Raw genomic sequence first — 19,173 nt, 5'->3', positions numbered from 1 at the left:
CCAAATTCGACAAATTTTATATCCCCGGATTCCTTGAAACATCTAGTTTATTATAAAAATTCGAGATCTCAGTTTTTGGCAAGTTAAAATTTAGTTCTGATTTAAATGTTAAATTGAGTACTTTTGCTATATCTTCTAATCTATAAATCATATAAAAATGTTTATTATATGAAAGTTCGACCTTAGGACATCACCTTTCTGTTGGAACTAATGGCATAATTTTTTTCAGCAAGATTTAGTCAGTGTTTTGACATCAACACCTTAATTTGACCTTCTCGATCATTGTTTAATAACTTTTGACACGAAGATAAATCTCTTAGATTGATCCCTAGAAAACCTCTCTGGCCATATGCCATCATCATACAAATTTGGACTTAGGAAACGTTACATAAATTTTTGTAACATAAACCTTATGGCATCAACTCTACCTATCATTTTCATTGGACCCAAGTCAAATATTCCAATCAAACCCATTATAGACTTTGTCGTAGAACCTTGCCTCACAACTCTTCAAGCCGTGATCTTTACTTTGACCCAACCCCATAACAAACCCTATATCATATTTTCATTCTTGATCTTATCTCAACCCGTAACCAAGTCCTAACAACTTATGTAGGAATGTTTTTATTTTTATTTTTTATTTTGTATTGTAATTTGAATATTTTATTTGGATATTTATTTGGATGTTGTTGTGTGTTAAAGTACTTTTTTATATCGTTAGATATATCGTAACGAGAAGGAGAGACGACTCAATATAATATTTCATCTTCATCAATAGTACAAGGCAAGTTACATCTTGATCATGCCCTTTTATACCTATGTTTTATATATATGCATTTAGTCCTTTGATGTAGGGTTTGCATGAATATTTTAGTTGGCTATATTATAAACCCAGTAGTGCAATGAGGTAGGTCTGAGCCTTTACTTCTTTGTCACCAACGTTGTAGGGATTTTGCTATGCCATTGTAGACGGGGATTGGTATGTGAGATCATGAAAGTTGCGAGTGAGATAATAATTAAGGGTAACCTTAAGGTGGCAACATTAACACACATCTGGATGGATTGGTAAGGGGCACCCTGGAGAAACAAGTGGACTTGCCCAGGGGATCCCGGAGTACCCGTGTGATGACCCTATGGACTGCCACCCAGGCTCAAAGGGATTCATCAATTTTTCATGACTAGAAGCTTACCTGCACAACCACAAGCTATTATGGGCTCTGGCTTAGTTGAGTACGTTGTGTGACCTCTTACCGTGGTAAACTAGCAGATGTAGTTATATATGTAGGTGTACCGGTCTACCCAGGGTTAAGAGGGAACACTTCAGAAAGACTATGTCTCGATCTTCCGATTCTCAAACACCAGACAGCGTGAGGACTACAAAGGAGGTGATCGAGTCTTGTGGGGAAAAGTCTGCAAACCTCTGCAGAGTGTAAAACTAATCGATTAGCCGTGTCCCCGGTTATGGACAATTTGAGCATCTGGAAAGTGGGAATTGAGCAATCTCATCACTTTTAATTAATTTAATGGGTTTTAATGAATTTGGGTATAGATTGAATGGAGCAACCATCTCAATCGTATTATGATGAATTATGTAGTAACAATATGATATTTTTTTGAGGATAGGGAAAAATCAGCTTTATGCAAATTAAATTTAGAACCATCCACCAGCCATATTGCATGTATAAATAGGACATTTATTCATCTTGTGGTGTGACTTGCCAGTACATTCAACGTACTGACCTACACGGCTGCAACATATTATGTTGCAGGTATTATCCCACGAGTAAGTGATACGATAGGGTTACAGTCCGCACTCAACTTGCCGATGGCGTTGATGAGACTCCACACCCATTTGCCTGTTTCCGCTGAGATTCTTAAGGTATATATCAATTTTTTTGTTACTTATACATGTGATTGCACTTTGATATATACATTGATGTACTGTGTGTGCTAGCATACTGATCCAGGGATAGCACAGATACACAGTGACTTGACCGTCTGAGGTCGGGTCGCTACACTCAACAAAATAACTATCATGTGATTGAAAATTAAAATCACGATGACATGTTTCATGGTTATCATTATTTAATATAGCATACATGTCATCACCATAATCATCATAGATAGCAACTTTGTTACCATAGTCAATTGAAACCTCTTCCAAAATAGTGGATTCATCATTAAATAAAGTCATGTCCTCTCCAAATCCACCTTCATTAATATAATCATCATAAATAGGAGGCATGCAATCATTATAACAAATTTGCACATCAAATCTTGGGGGACTAAACATATCATCTTCATCAAACATAGCATCCCCAAGCTTATGGATTTGCATATCATTAGCATTATGGATATTAAAGAATTCATACCACTACTGGAGGATGCTGCTAACGCGACACTACGATCAGAGACCCTGAGAGAAACTATGTGCGATGCAATGATCGCAAACGATGGTGTAGGAAAACCGTCAAAAATGTATAAAACGTTTGCGATGACGGATGCATCAAACACGGTTCAGGTTTTAGTTGCGTGTGCGATGAAGGGCATACGGTTCAGTTTAATTAACTATTTGCGATGAGGTGGAACAAAAGAAACAAGCAGCCAGATGGAGGTGTGTGCGATGTACAACATATAGTTCACTCGGATGAACTGTTTGTGATTAGGCAACACAAAAGAAACAGACAGCACGATCAAGGTGTGTGCGATGTACAACATACGGTTCACTCAGATGAACTGTTTGTGATTAGGAAAGAGAACAAAAACGGTTCAATATAACAAGATGTGTGTGATACGCGACAAATAGGTCTGTAATCAGAAATATGTGCGAAGACCAATAATAACACAGACGATTGCTTCTAATAAGACGTATGTGATATGCTCTATCTACACAACATCTATTGGCCATTGTGGGACGGGCGGTCATCCGGATACGTGGCATACAGTTGATCCATCCAACCTATTTGTGATGGAATAGGCCGTGTGTGTTGTGGGCAAACGCTTGCTAGTATTCAACCGTTTGGGATTGATGAATTCATCATCGACGGGATCCCTAGTGTGGTCCGTGTTCATCTGATCATCATCTACTTCTTCTGCTAGCTCGATGCTAAGTTTCCATTAATTGATGGCTTTTATGAACATGCCACCGTTTCCCGCCATTTCCCCACCTATTTCCTGCCACCCTGCTATATTGCGCATAGGGGGCGCGTGACACATGGAGGCAACAAGCGCAGCCTATAGCACATCCACCTTTTCCAAGCATGCCAACCCACCAAAGCGCCGCCTCTGCCATCAATCTCGTCGACAAGGAAAACGAGCAGGCGCCACGGCCCGTCGAGGCCGAGGCGCTCCCCGGCAACGCGATGGACGATGTTGTGATGCGCGTCATCGCCAGGGTTGAGCAGACCTTTGGCGCATGGCGCTTGAGCACCGCAGATCAAGATACACATGTCAGCGCCGACGGGCTGCAGCTCGCCGCACAACATGATCAATGGCACGCCGTAGAGCAAGCTAGGTGCGTCCGCGCCGATAGGCTGCGGCTCACCGCACGGCGAGACTGTTGGAACGCCGCAGAGCGAGAGGCATGGCGTGCTGCACGGCAAGAGCGGATCCATCAGTGCTTGCCTGATGTCGACACGGCGTCACAGCTGGGTACACGTCCAGTCAGTACCCCCATTCCTTGCCAGGAGTGGGAAGAGGCCCTCAGCGCCATACTTGTACCAGATGCCGGCCACGCCGTACTTGCACTAGACGCCCGCCGCGCCATTCGCATGGGTGCCGACATTCGCCTTGTCCGTGGCCCGCTGGATGCCAACGCGCTGGTCCATAGGCTCGACCGCCTCCTTGGCCCAGGTGTGCACCTGGGCGCAGTAGAGGAACATGGCCGTCACATCCTCGAGCTAGTGATCTTCGATGAAATAGCCAACTTGGAGCTCGAGATCGCACTCCAGATGTACCGCGAGCGTGTCGACCGCTTGGACGAATGCCTGCACGAGTTCAGGCAGAGCCAAGAGCTACCCTAGGCAAGGGCTGCTGGTCATGGTCTCATGGACGCATTTTATTTTGAAAAGTTGTTTCGACGTGGATAGCTTTGTATTCACAGTAATCATAGTATTGCTCTGTTTATTACTTTGTTTCAATATGTGTACTCTGTTTTTTATTTTTATATGGTCTGTTTCAATGTGTGTATATACGCTATGCTTTCCATTCTGTATATATGTGGATGATAATAGCTAGATTCAAATTAGTATACAAAACAAATAAAAAATGGAATTCATAATATATATATATATATATATAGGTAAAATGTTTGGGACACCTAGGTGCCTGGGCACCTAGTTGGTTTTTCATTAATGCCTCGTGGATTCAAACCCATTAAATTTTGCATGCAAGATTTTTCATATGTGATACTAGCGTGCATGCAATTGTTTCCAAACAATAAATACATTCATAACTTCACTTCCATGCACGATCGTCCTTTATTCTTTCCAAATTAAAAATATATATACCTTAGTACAGACAACATGCTTGATATACCCCAGGTACGGTAGATAGAAATGATATACCAAAGAAATATGCAAAACAAAGGACATACGTATGGAGTACTGATGGAGATACATGGTACGTTGGGCTCAAAGGATATACGTAGGTTTCACATACTCTCCACTATATATGGAGAACCGATGGAGATACACGATGTTGGGCTCGATGAAAAAAATATACCCACATACGTATGGTCTCATACTGTGGGTATATAATACCTTGTAATTTTCTTAAAGGTCTTGAACATGTCTGGGTATATGATACCTTCAATTCTTAAAATATTTACATTGAGTCGCAAGTTTTTGTATGGACGTTATATTCTATTCCCGCAAAAAATGGACGCTATATCCTAATTATCTGGGTCATTTTTTGCGGGAATAGAATATAACGTCCATACAAAAACTTGCAACTCAATGTGAATATTTTAAGAATTGAAGGTATCATATACCCAGACATGTTCAAGACCTTTAAGAAAATTACAAGGTATTATATACCCACAGTATGAGACCATACGTATGTGGGTATATTTTTTTTCATCGAGCCCAACATCGTGTATCTCCATCGGTTCTTCATGCATAGTGGAGAGTATGTGATACCAACGTATATCCTTTGAGCCCAACGTACCATGTATCTCCATCAGTACTCCATACGTATGTTCTTTGATTTTGCATATTTCTTTGGTATATCATTTCTATCTACCGTACCTTTGGGTATATCAAGCATGTCGTCTGTACTAAGGTATATATTTTTATTTTGGAAAGAACAAAGGACGATCGTGCATGGAAGCGAAGTTATGGATGTATTTATTGTTTTGAAACAAATGCATGCGCGCTAGTATCACATATGTAAAATCTTGCATGCAAAATTTAATGGGTTTGAATCCACGAGGCATTAATGAAAAACCAGCTAGGTGCCCAGGCACCTAGGTGCGCCAAACATTTTACCTATATATATAATAAAATATCATCACATATACGCAATGATACTTAACTACTAGGTACAATGCATAAAATTGAAAACAAACAATACTAAAACTAATTATCCCTCCTAGGGCCAATATTTCGGCAGCCCCTCGCTAGCAGCTCCCTGGTGCGTGGCATCTTCCCAGTGCGGAGGCAGTACTCCAACTCCTCCGCCTCGCACTGCTTGACGTACCGATATGCCTCTTGCTGGCGTACGCGCGTGGCCGATCTTGCCATTTCGTTGGCACCCACCGGAGCTCCTCGTCGGTGGCACGGTGGAGTTTATCGGTGCACCTTCACGTAGGTGCTCAGCGCCTATGACCTTCCTCGCGAAGTACCCGTCTCCGTAGACCTCCTCGGCACGACGACGCGCCTGCCCCCAAAGCTCCGCCGCCTCATTTTTTAGGCGGCATCACGGGCTTCACAGGCCGCCTAGTACCTGGCTTCCTCCTCCGCCATCTCCTTCTTGAACGCCACTTGCCTGGCTTTCTCAGCCGGTGGCAGCGACTTCCATAGACAAAGATTGTAATTGCCCCAAAACCAATCCAAAGTTGGGGGGTCCGGCGCAACCTCGTCAAGCGGCGCATAGGGGTCCTCGTCGCTGCTAATTGAGTGAGCGTCCTCGGGGGGCAGCTACTCCTCGTTGGCGCGTGGGCAGACCGGCGGCTCCATGGCAGAGATTTGAGAGAGAGAGGGAGAAAGAGAGACAGAGGGCGGGCGAGGGGAGGATGTAGATGAGAATGCAAGCGGGACGACGTGAGCATGGTAGTATTTATTGGCAGCCATAATATAGATCGACGGGGACAGTACAAATGCTAGTCGCCAGAATATATGAGTACTGTAGTTTGAATTACACACAATTCCCGCAGCAAAATCCGTGTGTGAACATAATAGCTGACAGTTTCCAATGCAGAACCATGTCTGATTAATGATCCCCGCCATTCACCTACCAAACCTCGAGTCGCGAGATAGACTGCCAATCTTGTGGGGGCCGATTGTCTTGCCAGATCTTTACATTTTCTTTTTTGAACACCAGATATTTACATCGTCTGATGATTTTTTAACTCGCACACAAGTACACAAAAATATGATTTTTCAAACCGTTTAGGTTAGGCGTTGCATGTAGATGTAGTTCAAATTTGAATTACGGTCATTAAATGGTTAGAAAATCACTTAAATGTCTTTAAAAGGTTAAATGACCCCTGAAATTTTCCACATTTTCACATGACAGTTGTATTAGTGCACGTTAAACGTAGGAAAATATTTGATGGTCGTAAGAGGAAGCTATCTCCCGTCCGTCAGCAATCATGCATTGTTCCCTCTCAGAACTACGAACCTTCTAGTGAGTTGCTCCGGTTTGTGAGGGGTGTGTGTCCAAACTTTCGTCAAACAGGCCAATTTTTTTACTACATCATCTTTGTGGCATGAAATTAAATCAAGCAAGGTTTCATGTTTTCCTGATCATTTTTTAATTTTTTGAAATTAAAATGCCATGGCATGCACTCCATGCATGTGCCCATGCCTTGACACCAATATGTTTGAAAAATCATTCGAATTTACTGCACATGGAATTAACTCGCATGCAAGTACACAAAAATATAATTTTTCAAACTGTTTTGGTTAGGCGTTGCATGTAGATGTAGTTCAAATTTGAATTACAATCATTAAATGGTTAGAAAATCACTTAAATGCCTTTAGAAGGTGAAACGACCCCTGAAATTTACCAAATTTTCACATAACAGTTGTATTAGTGCACGTTAAACGTAGGAAAAAATTTGAAGGCCGTAAGAGGAAGCTATCTCTCGTTCATCATCAAACATGCATTGTTCCCTCTCGGAACCACGAACCTTCTAGCGAGTTGCTCCGGTTTGTGAGGGGCGTGTGTCCAAACGTTCGTCAAACATGCCAATTTCTTTACCACATCATCTTGGTGGCATGGCATTACATCAACCAAGGTTTCATGTGTTTCTGATCATTTTTCTATTTTTTGAATTAAAATGCCATGTCACTCAATGCATATGTATCTATGTGTCCATGTCGTGAGACCAATATGTTTGAAAATTACTTCTAATTTACTGCACATGGAATTAACTCGCACACAAGTACACAGATATGATTTTTCAAACCGTTTTGGTTAGGCGTTGCATGTAGATGTAGTTCAAATTTGAATTACGGTCATTAAATGGTTAGAAAATCACTTAAATGTCTTTGAAAGGTCAAATGACCCCTAGAATTTTCCAAAGTTTCACATTACTATTGTAGTAGTGCACGTTAGACGTTGAAAAAATTTGAAGGCCGTAAGAGGAAGCTATCTCCTGTTTGTCATCAAACATGCATTGTTCCCTCTCGGAACCACGAACCTTCTAGCGAGTTGCTCCGGTTTGTGAGGGGTGTGTGTCCAAACTTTCATGAAACATGCCAATTTCTTTACCACATCATCTTGGTGGAATGACATTAAATCAAGCAAGGTTTCATGTTTTTTCTGATCATTTTTGAATTTTTTTGGAATGAAAATGCCATGGCATGTGCCCATGCATTGACACCAATATGTTTGAAAATTCCATCGAATTAACTGCACATGGAATTAACTTGCACATAAGTACACAAAAATATGATTTTTCAAACCGTTATGGTTAGGCGTTGCATGTAGATATTGTTCAAATTTGAATTATGGTCATTAAATGGTTAGAAAATCACTTAAATGTCTTTAAAAGGTCAAATGACCCCTGAAATTTACCAAATTTTCACATGAAAGTTTTATTAGTGCACGTTAAACGTAGGAAAAAATTTGAAGGCCGTAAGAGGAAGCTATCTCCCGTTGGCCATCAAACATGCATTGTTCGCTCTCGGAACCACGAACATTCTAGCGAGTTGCTCCAGTTTGTGAGGGGTGCGTGCCCAAATGTTCGTCAAACATGCCAATTTCTTTACCACGTCATCTTGGTGGCATGGCATTACATCAACCAAGGTTTCATGTGTTTCTCATCATTTTTCTATTTTTTGAATTAAAATGCCATGTCACTCCATGCATATGTATGCATGTGTCCATGTCGTGAGACCAATATGTTTGAAAATTCCTTCTAATTTACTGCACATGGAATTAACTCGCACACAAGTACACATATATGATTTTTCAAAACGTTTTGGTTAGGTGTTGCATGTAGATGTAGTTCAAATTTGAATTACGGTCATTAAATGGTTAGAAAATCACTTAAATGTCTTTAAAAGGTCAAATGACCCCTATAATTTTCCAAAATTTCACATTACAGTTGTAGTATTGCACATTAGATGTAGAAAACTTTGAAGGTTGTAAGAGGAAGCTATGTCCTATTCGTGAGTTGCTCCGGTGTGTGAGGGGTGTGTGTCCAAACTTTCATCAAACATGCCAATTTCTTTACCACATCATCTTGGTGGCATGACATTACATCAACCAAGGTTTCATGTGTTTCTGATTTTTTTTGGAATTAAAATGCTATGCCACTCCATGCATACGTATTCATGCATATGTGTCCATGTCGTGATACAAATATGTTTGAAAATTCCTTCTAGTTTACTGCACATGGAATTAAGTCGCACACAAGTACACAAATATGATTTTTCAAACCATTTCGGTTACGTGTTGCATGCAGATGTAGTTCAAATTTGAATTACGGTCATTAAATGGCCAGAAAATCCCTTAAATGTATTTAAAAGGTCAAATGACCCCTAGAATTTTCAAAATTTTCACATTACAGTTGTAGTAGTGCACGTTAGACGTAGAAAAAAAATTGAAGGCCGTAAGAGGAAGCTATCTCCCAATCGTCATCAAACATGCATTGTTCCCTCTCGGAACCACGAGCCTTCTAGTGAGTTGCTCCAGTTTGTGAGGGGTGTGTGTCCAAACTTTGGTCAAATATGCCAATTTTTTTACCACATCATCTTGGTGGCATGACATTACATCAACCAATGTTTCATGGGTTTATGATTTTTTTAATTTTTTGGAATTAAAATGCCATGTCACACCATGCTTAATTGTGTCATAGCCGTTAGACCAATATGTTTGAAAATTCTTTCCAATTTACTTCACATGGAATTAAATCACACACAAGTACATGAAGTATGAGTTTCAAACCGTTATGGTTAGCTGTTGCATGTACATATAGTTCAAATTTCAATTACGGTCATTAAATGGCTAGAAAATCACTTAAATGGCTTAGAAGTTCAAATGACCCCTGAAATTTTCCAAAATTTGACATGACAATTGTATTAGTACTAAGAAAATTCTCGTTCATTTAAAACACCATCCGTTGGCACTTTATTCCAAATTCTTCTTTCATAGCTAATAAAAAATATCTACAACATCACACACAGTTGTTTTCTAGGAACCGTTTGCGATGAAAATATCTAGGTATATTTAAGTCTCCCTCCTTACGCTTCGCTGGCTCGTCTGCTCTAGTGCCGGCAACCCCCGAATCCATGAATCCTAATCCCCATTCCTGCACCCCCTTCTTGCAAAGATGACGCAGTGGAAACACTTCGTGAAGGCCCATACGATGGCCCCGTCCCCCCGGGCGGCGCCGACTACGCCGAGAGCGCGGGCGCCTACACCGAGAGTGCCACCGCATCCGCATTGAGCGCGGCTGCTTCCGCCAAGAGGGCGTCCGTGGCAGCTGCATCAATCGAGACGGCTGCAGCTGCTGCTGCGATGGCGGCTGCAAACACCGAGAGCGCTCGAGCCACCGTCCGTGCCGCTGATGTCGCCCTGGCCCGGGTCGAGGCCATCCATGCCAATATCGAGGATGCACATGCCAAGATATTCCAGACCACCTCGGACTCCAGCATGCAACCCATGTCTGAAAAGGAGGTGGTGGCCATGGAGCACCTACTTCCTCATGAGGTCGCCGAGCGGGAGCTGGAGATGCAGGAGGCGGCGGAGATCGAGGAGCACCGGGAGGAGGAGTTGCGTGTGGCCGAGGTTGAGGTAGAGAAGAGTCTATCCGTGGAGGAATCGGCGGTGGAGTACCAACGCGAGCTCTGGCGTAGCCACTAGTATGAGTACTACAACCTTGAGGGCGGCGCCGAGGACGAGGATGAGGACGAGGACGCGGTCGACTTCAGCAGGGGGACGCGGAGTCCACCAACGGCGGCATGTCGCCAGGACAAGTCATCTACGTCTCATCTCACACCGGCAATGCATAGGCCGACGCGGCGGTGGGTTTTTAATTATGCATACTTAGACTTTGTTTTTAATGCTGGTCTTTTGTTAGAGCAATGTTTAGGTCAACTGGCTCTGTGTAATTACTGAAATTTCTCGATTCAGTAAGTGTGGTATGTCTGCTGTACGCTCTTTCGTGTGCCCAAATTAGCAAGCTATGTTAAATTATGCAATGACGTACCCGGGGAAATTTCCATCAAAATTTGAATTATAAAACTCATCTCATGCGCATAAAGCAGAAGAATCGTTTGCGATGCACACAATCTTTCAAAGTGAATGGTCCAGCGGCACCGCGCGCGTTCAAAGTGAATGTGCCCATGCCTTGAGACCAAAATTTGAATTATCAAACTCATCCCATGTTCGTAAAGAAGAAGAATCATTTCCGATGCACACAATCGTTCAAAGTGAATGGCTTGGCGGCACCGCGCGCAAAGTTTCCCTCCACATTTCCAAAATTTGGCCTGCCGCCAAAATATCTACCCCCGCCCCTTCCCCCTTCCCCACCCCCTTTTCTCCCTGACCATAAGTCACATTTCCCCTATTTCCTCCTTCCTTCCTTCCTTTCTAAGCTATAGCCACTTCCTCGCTCTCGCCGTCTCGCATCCTACCACCAGGGTCGCCATGGTCTTCTTCAAAGACCTCCAGCGGTTCCTCCTCCGGCGACTACTCCTTCACCACCCGGGTATGCCTCTCTTCTCTCTCTCTCTCGGGGTATGACTTGGAATGAAGGATTTTTACCCGAAGGTTGATTTGAGTCATTTCTTCCTCTTCTAGCTCCCTAAGACCATCAATGCCAACGAATGGAGCAGGGTGGCTGAAGATCTATCTGCTCATTGTCACCATCAATCTCCATGTGTGAAGCTACATGCATTTGATTCTGTGGACACTGGGAGGAAGTTTCTAGCATGTGCAGACAAGGTTAGACTCTCTTCCGTTGTTACAAATCATTTGTTAGATATGATTCAGACACTGTCACGGTCTCAACCCATTCATACCACACCTTCAACCAAACGCATCCTAAGACAGTGTCACAATTTGTACCTAGTATCTTAAATTGTTGCCATCTCATCAGTGGTGCCATTAGAAAATTATTTGGCACCGCTTCAGCAGTTTGTGTATCCAACTTTGGTCCACAGATCCAAGCAGCCAAGCAGTAAAATACCAAATCTTTATGGCACGAAGGAACTGGGCATCGGAGCAACTACGTGCTCCGGAGTCCGGGTCCCTGATTTTTTTTGCTGCATCGGCTCTCCATTTCAGGGCACCCGTGCGAGATGTAGCAACAGTTGTCTTTATACCAGTTTTGGAATACATAGTGGATGGCCTTAGTGCTATTAGTTCTATGTTACTAAATTTGTGCATGTACACACCTGTTAGTATCAATTTGCTGTCATCCAAACATTGTCACTATGTTGTTGTAGTTATATTTACCTTCCTCATAAAATGTTCAATTTGTTATTTATTGGACATGAGTAAGAACTTGTAGCGTCGTTGTAGTTAATTATAGCTTCTGATGTTCTAGAATTTGGTTGTTGTCTCAGTACCAATTATTTCTTTGCACATTGATCTTTTTGAGAAGATATGTCATAATTAACATGTTTCTTCAGTTTTTCAAAATAAGCATAGGTGATTTTCTATGTTGCTATAAACCCATTTGCCCTACAATTGTTACTGATCTAGTTTTAAATATTATAGGATGAACGGAAGTGTTCTTACTTGGAGTGGGTTGATCAAGAGTGGCCACGGTCTTTGAAGATGTGCCTAACGAAGCTCTGGAGCATGTATGAGGAAGTGAACATAGCTAGGCTTAGAGAAAGTCTTGTCAACGCTGAAGCATATTTCAAGATGCGGGATAAAAAGTTGAAGGTGGAGAATGAGCTCAGATCTAAAAACAGACTTTGCTAAGATGGTGCTGGCGAAGGAGGAGGAACTTTCCCAGTTGGCCCGTGCAAAACGGGTTCTTACTGAACTGAAAGCAGAGGTGGATAAGACGAGCCAAGATGATCTCGATTAGGGAAATGAATATATTGTTCTTATGAAGTTGAACTAGCTATATGTTGTACTGTGTTGTTTTCATGTAGCTACCGGACTGTGATGTTATAATATATTTATGTGCCCGATATGAAAGTGGCAAATAGTTGTTTGATATGAAATGTGAATTTGCGTAATACTGGAATTATTAATTGTAAACTAATAAACCTGCTAAATGTGTCATGGACCTTTGCAAACGGTTCTAGCAGTAAAAGCGGCTGAGATGGATATCCCAATGCCACACAGTTTTCTTCATCAAATCGTGTGTGATATAGTTGATAAAAGCAAACAGTTAACCAAGGAAGACCGTGTGTGATGGTTACACCTTTCACACACAAGCCTACACATAAAACTGTGTGGGATTTACGTCTGAAGGGAAACGTTTTCCCTGGATTGACTGTGTGGGATGTACATAAGAACGGAAATGTACTCCTTGGATTGACTGTGTGTGATATACATACGAAAAGAAATATTTTTCTGGGATTCACTGTGTGGGATATACATACCTACGGAAATGATTTTCTCGGATTACTGTGTGGGATGTACATACCTACGGAAATAATTTATGGGATTCACCTGTGGGATGTACATACCTACGGAAATGATTTCTGGGATTCACCGTGTGGGATGTACATACCTACGGAAATGATTGGGTTTCAATGACTTGCCCAATCGCACACATCCCCAGCCTGGGTCCCAGGAGGGCCTATCCCCGGCGATTTCTAGGACGTGTGGGAAGGACACCCTATCGCACACACTCACTTGGCGACGGTTCCAAATGCCATTGCAGAAAGGGGTAAAAACAGTTTGTTTCGGACCAACGCGCACCAGTGTACTAACAACAGTGCAATCATGCTCATCATTTATACCAAACATTCTATTGAATTCTTCTTCTATCAATTGAGCACAATTTTCTGTTCCATCATTTTCACAAAATACATTATAAAGATGATTAATACGATGCAACCTCAATTCCATTTATAAACCAAACTAGTGATAAAACAAGAAACTAAAAGATTCAATTGCAAGATCTAAAGATATACCTTCATGCACTCACCTCCCCAGCAAAGGCACCAGAAAATAGCTTGATGTCTACTACGCAACTTTATTCTTGTAGACTCGTGTTGGGCCTCCAAGCGCAGAGTTTTGTAGGACAGTAGCAATTTTCCCTCAAGTGGATGACCTAAGGTATATCAATCCGTGACAGGTGTAGGATGAAGATGGTCTCTCTCAAACAACCCTACAACCAAATACAAGAAATCTCTTGTGTCCCCAACACACCCAATACAATGGCAAATTGTATAGGTGCACTAGTTCGGCGAAGAGATGGTGATAAAAGTGTAATATTGATGGTAGAAATATATTTTTATAATATGAATAAATAAAAATAGCAAGGTAGCAAATAGTAAACGGGCACAAAAAGGGTATTGTAATGCTTTAAAATGAGTCCTAGGGTCCGTACTTTCGCTAGTGCAATCTCTCAACAGTGCTAATATAATTGTATCATATAACCGTCCCTCAACGTGCAACGAAGAATCACTCCAAAGTTCCTATCTAGCGGAGAACATAAGATAGAATTGTTTATAGGGTACGAAACCACCTCAAAGCTATTCTTTTCAATCAATCTATCATAGAGTACGTACTAAAATAACACGATGCTATTCTTTCCGATCGATCTAACCAAGAGTTTGTACTAAAATAACACCAAAGCAAATTCTGATTGATAATATTCAATCCAACACAAAGAACTTCAAAGAGTGCCCAAAGATTTCTACCGGAGAAACAATGACAAGAACATGCATCAACCCCTATGCATAGATTACCCCAATGTCACCTCGGGAATCCGCGAGTTGAGTGCCAAAACGTATATCAACTGAATCAATACGATACCCCATTGTCACCACGAGTATTCAATTGCAAGACAGATATCAAGTGCTCTCAAATCCATAAAAGTATTCAATCCAATAACAACCAAATCTCAAAGGGAAAAACTCAATTCATCACAACAAGATAGAGAGGGGAAAACACCATATGATCTGCTATATTAACAAAGCCCGTGATACATCAAGATCGTGCCATCAAGCTACTAGTACGAACCCTCAGCCCTGAGGTTGGACTACTCCCTCCTCATCATGGTGGCCACCGGGACGATGAAGATGGCCACCGGAGATGATTCCCCCTCCGACAGGGTGCCGGAACGGGGTCTAGATTGGTTTTCCTTGGCTATAGAGCCTTGCGGCGGTGGAAATTCTGATCTAGGTTAACCCCGAGGTTTATCGGAATATTTGCGAATTTATAGGGTAAAGAGGGGGTGCGGGAGGCCACCAAGGAGGGCGCAACCCACCTGGGTGAGCCTGGGCCCCCAGGCACGCCCTTGTGGGTTGTGCCCCCCTTGGGGCACCCCTAGTTGCTACTTTGGCCCATTGGTGGTCTTCTCATCCATAAAAAATCCACAAAAAGTTTTATGGTGTTTGGACTTCGTTTGATATTGATTTCCTGCAATGTTAAAAACAAGCAAAAAATAGCAACTGGCACTGGGCACTGGGTCAATAGGTAAGTCCCAAAAAATGATATAAAGTTGCTATAAAATGATTGTAAGACATCCAAGAATGATAATATGTTGGCATGAATACATCATAAATTATTGATACATTGGAGATGTATCATCCTTTGGGACTCCTGGCGCAAGCAGGGAGTATTTTCTAGAATCCCATGCTCGTCACGAGCATTTTGAGTAGTTGTGGGTCCGGAATGGACTCTGAATGACAAAGTTATGACCATTTTAGTGAGCACTAGTCCTTTATATGGCGGTCCTTGAAAGAACTTCATTTTCCTGTGACGCGTTCTGGCGCGCCGCCCCGAAATTTTGTATTCTCGATAGTGGAGACGTTGTTTCCACATATGTATTGATCGATGCCAGGAATGCCCTCTTGTTAATGGTTGTCGCCCACATATGTTACGACATGCGAAACGATGAAAACAAGGAGAATAAGGCTTAAGGTCGCCGTATTATCATGAATTTACAACCACACAGGATTGCCCGCATCATATAGCATGTGCAGAATGCAAAGTTTGTCCTTACCATGCATACTAATGTTTAAACTCACCATAATCTCCCGGATTTTCTTCCCAACGAGTGCCAATGGGTTCAGAACCTTCCGTGAAAAGTAGCGGCGAACAATGTTGTTTGACTTTCAGGGGCAAAAAGTCCTTCTTAGGGGCCGAATTTGACAGTCCTCTGGGACTCCTAGCGCAAGTGCGTATTAGTTTCTAGATTCCCACGCTCATCGCGAGCATTTTGAGTTCTTGTGGGTCTGAAACAGACTCCGAATGACAAAGTTAGGACCGTTTTAGTGAACACCGGTCCTTTACATGGTAGTCCTTGAAAGAACTTCATTGTCATGTGACGCATTCTGGCGCGTCGCCCTGAAATTTTGTGTCCTCCATAGTGGAGGTATTGTTTCCACACATGCATTGATCGATGCCAGGAATGCCCTCTTGTTATTGGTTGTCGCCCATGTACGTAATGGCATGCCACACGGCGAAAACAATGAGAATAAGGACTATAGTCGTTGTATTTTCTTGAATTTAAAACCAAACAAGATTGCCTAGATCATATAGCATGTGCAGAATGCAACATTTGTCCTTACCATGCAGACTAATGTTTGCACTCACCATAATCTCTCAGATTTTCTTCCAAACGAGTGCCAATGGGTTCAAAAACTTGTGTGAAAAGCAGCAGCGAACGATGTTCTTTGACTTTTAGGGGCAAAAAGTCCTACTTAGGGGCCGAACGAATAAGGCCTAGGGTTTTGGTTGATTTGTGTCCTAAGGTGTTATTTTACTACGAACTCTAGGGTTGCTTGTGACACTTATAAGAATAGCCTAATGGATTGATCGGAAAGAATAACTTTGAGGTTGTTTTGTACCCTACAATAATCTCTTTGTTTGTTCTCCGCTATTAGTGACTTTGGAATGACTCTTTGTTGCATGCTGAGGGATAGCTATATGATCTAACTATGTTATTGTTGAGAGAACTTGCACTAGTGAAAGTATGAACCCTAGGCCTTGTTTCGAAGCATTGCAATACCATTTACGCTCACTTTTACCACTTGTTACCTTGCTATTTTTATATTTTCAGATTACAAAAACCTATATCTACCATCACTAGTGCAGAACCGGGCAATAGCACCGGTTCGTAAGGCCCTTTAGTGTCGGTTCGGTAACCAGGACTAAATTGTGGGCACTAAAGGCCCCCCCTTTAGTACCGGTTCAGCACGAATCGGTGCTAAAGGGCAACCACGTGGCACGAGGCAGCTCCATGCGCGCATAGGACATTAGTACCGGTTGGTAACACCAACCGGTACTAAATGTTTGGGTGTGTTTTGGTTTTATTTTTTATTTTGACTTTAATTTTGTGTTTTCTATTTAATTTAGTGATTGTTTTACATTATAATGAGTTGTTAAATCATTAGGTGAATGTACCGCAGATTAGTTTGACTGGATGCGTGGATCCTAGCTAAGTCATCCAGTATATGTCATATCCATATTATATATACTTGATCACCTAATTAAGTGATCGAGGTAATATGGATATGGCATATACTTGATCACTTAGCTAGAATCCATCCAGTTGAAACTAATATGCAGTTTCTTTCATAAATGATATAATAACTCATCATCATCATCATATTAATATAAAAACTCTTGCATCATATATATCATCACCAATGGTTTTCATAGCAAAGATATCATCGAGTTCAACATGGTAATGATATTATAAGCGTTCATAACACCACAAAAGCAAATCACTCTTTGAGATTAAGTTCAGGACGAAGAACACGGACATGAGAGGACAAGTACTAAGAGCATGAACTAGCTAATTTATCACTTCTACTGCTCTCTCTCAGGTAAAATAGCATAGAACATGTATAGCTTTGCTGATTCATCATATTGGAGCATGCAGATGAACCTGTCTCCTAATCGTGGGTTGCGCTTCTGATTGCTGCCCCCTAGTACTTCTCTGTGATTGTTCACAATTTTGCTCCAGTCTTTTACTATTAAGCATTCCTCTCTATTAGAAATCCTGAATGCACTTAAGTGTATTGTAGGATATCTTGGCCGTAAGCTAACAATATTCATGGTACCTTTAGTCTCGATCCAATCAGGCACAACATTCATCGGGAGTCCCTGTTGAAGAACATCGTATAGTAACATACTTAGCAATGAAGTTTAGCTTAAAAAAATAATGTATGCAAAAGATGCACTGAGGAGAAATAGTAGAAATCTTACCATCTTTCCTAAACATATGTGACCGTAGTTCAGTACAAACACTATTGGTCGCACGTTTTGAGTACTAACATTTCTAAGTGCAGGAAAGAAATTTGTCTTGACAGCATCAAGATCCTCAAGCCATGAAACATAATGACTTGTCTCATCGCAGTTTAGTTCAGCCCCGGGACAATGGACGGTCCTGTCTACCAAGCGCCGGACATGTTTGCTTGATTGGAAGTAAGCTGTCAATATAAATTGAGATCTATTAATTATTCAACTGGTTCAAATAATCTCATATCGAAGACATAAATATGGTAGAGAAACTCACATAATGGTAGAACTGGAGGTGTCTGCACATCGACCCAGATGTCTCTATTATCTTCAATATCATCTTCCGAACGAATATCAAAGGTGATAACCATATGAGGCTCAAATGCATAAGTCTTGCATAGTGCTGGCCAAGTTTTGCATCCAAAATAGGTGTATGTGTCAGCATTGTATAATTTGACGTTGAAGGTATAACCATGCTCGGTCTTCAAGTAAACTCTTTTTACCTCCATAGTTTCGTTAGGACTGAAACCTATCTTATCCAAGACAAAAATTCTTGCATGGCAGGGGATACGCTAGTAGAATAGTGAAAAATTAAAATTAAAAGTTGAAGCAAATGAAGCATAAGTCATGCTTAATTACGAAAAAAGACTTGTCGTTGTGACTTACTATATCCACTTCGAAGTTCTCATCCAGCTTGATGCTGAAGCGTCTACCATCAACTAGAAAATTTCTGCCGCACAGGCCGCGCTGGTCTTCGTAGTATTCGCACATAATGAAATCGTATTCGTCGTCAGACGACATTCCTATGTTCATAGGTGAAACATTAAACACTTATTAGTTCTATTAATTAAACTAATTCTGTTAATTAAACTAGTTCAACTAATTAATTGAACTAATTCAACTAAGCACTTAAGAAAAATATACCTAATTAATTGAACTAATTCAACTAACTAGTTCAACTAATTAATTCAACTAATTCAACTAAACTAGTTCTATTAATTTTCTTACTAAAAATAAGGTAGCTAGTTCTATATAATAAAATGTTAATTAGATAATGAAATCTCATATAACTAAATTAAATATATATCTAACATATAATTTATATCTAATTCATCTAAC

The sequence above is a fragment of the Triticum dicoccoides genome, chromosome 7A, assembly GCF_002162155.2.
Source record: "Triticum dicoccoides isolate Atlit2015 ecotype Zavitan chromosome 7A, WEW_v2.0, whole genome shotgun sequence".
In the NCBI taxonomy this organism is placed as follows: Eukaryota; Viridiplantae; Streptophyta; class Magnoliopsida; order Poales; family Poaceae; genus Triticum; species Triticum dicoccoides.
The sequence above is the reverse complement of the archived record's forward strand: the minus strand, read 5'-3'. Positions refer to the sequence as shown.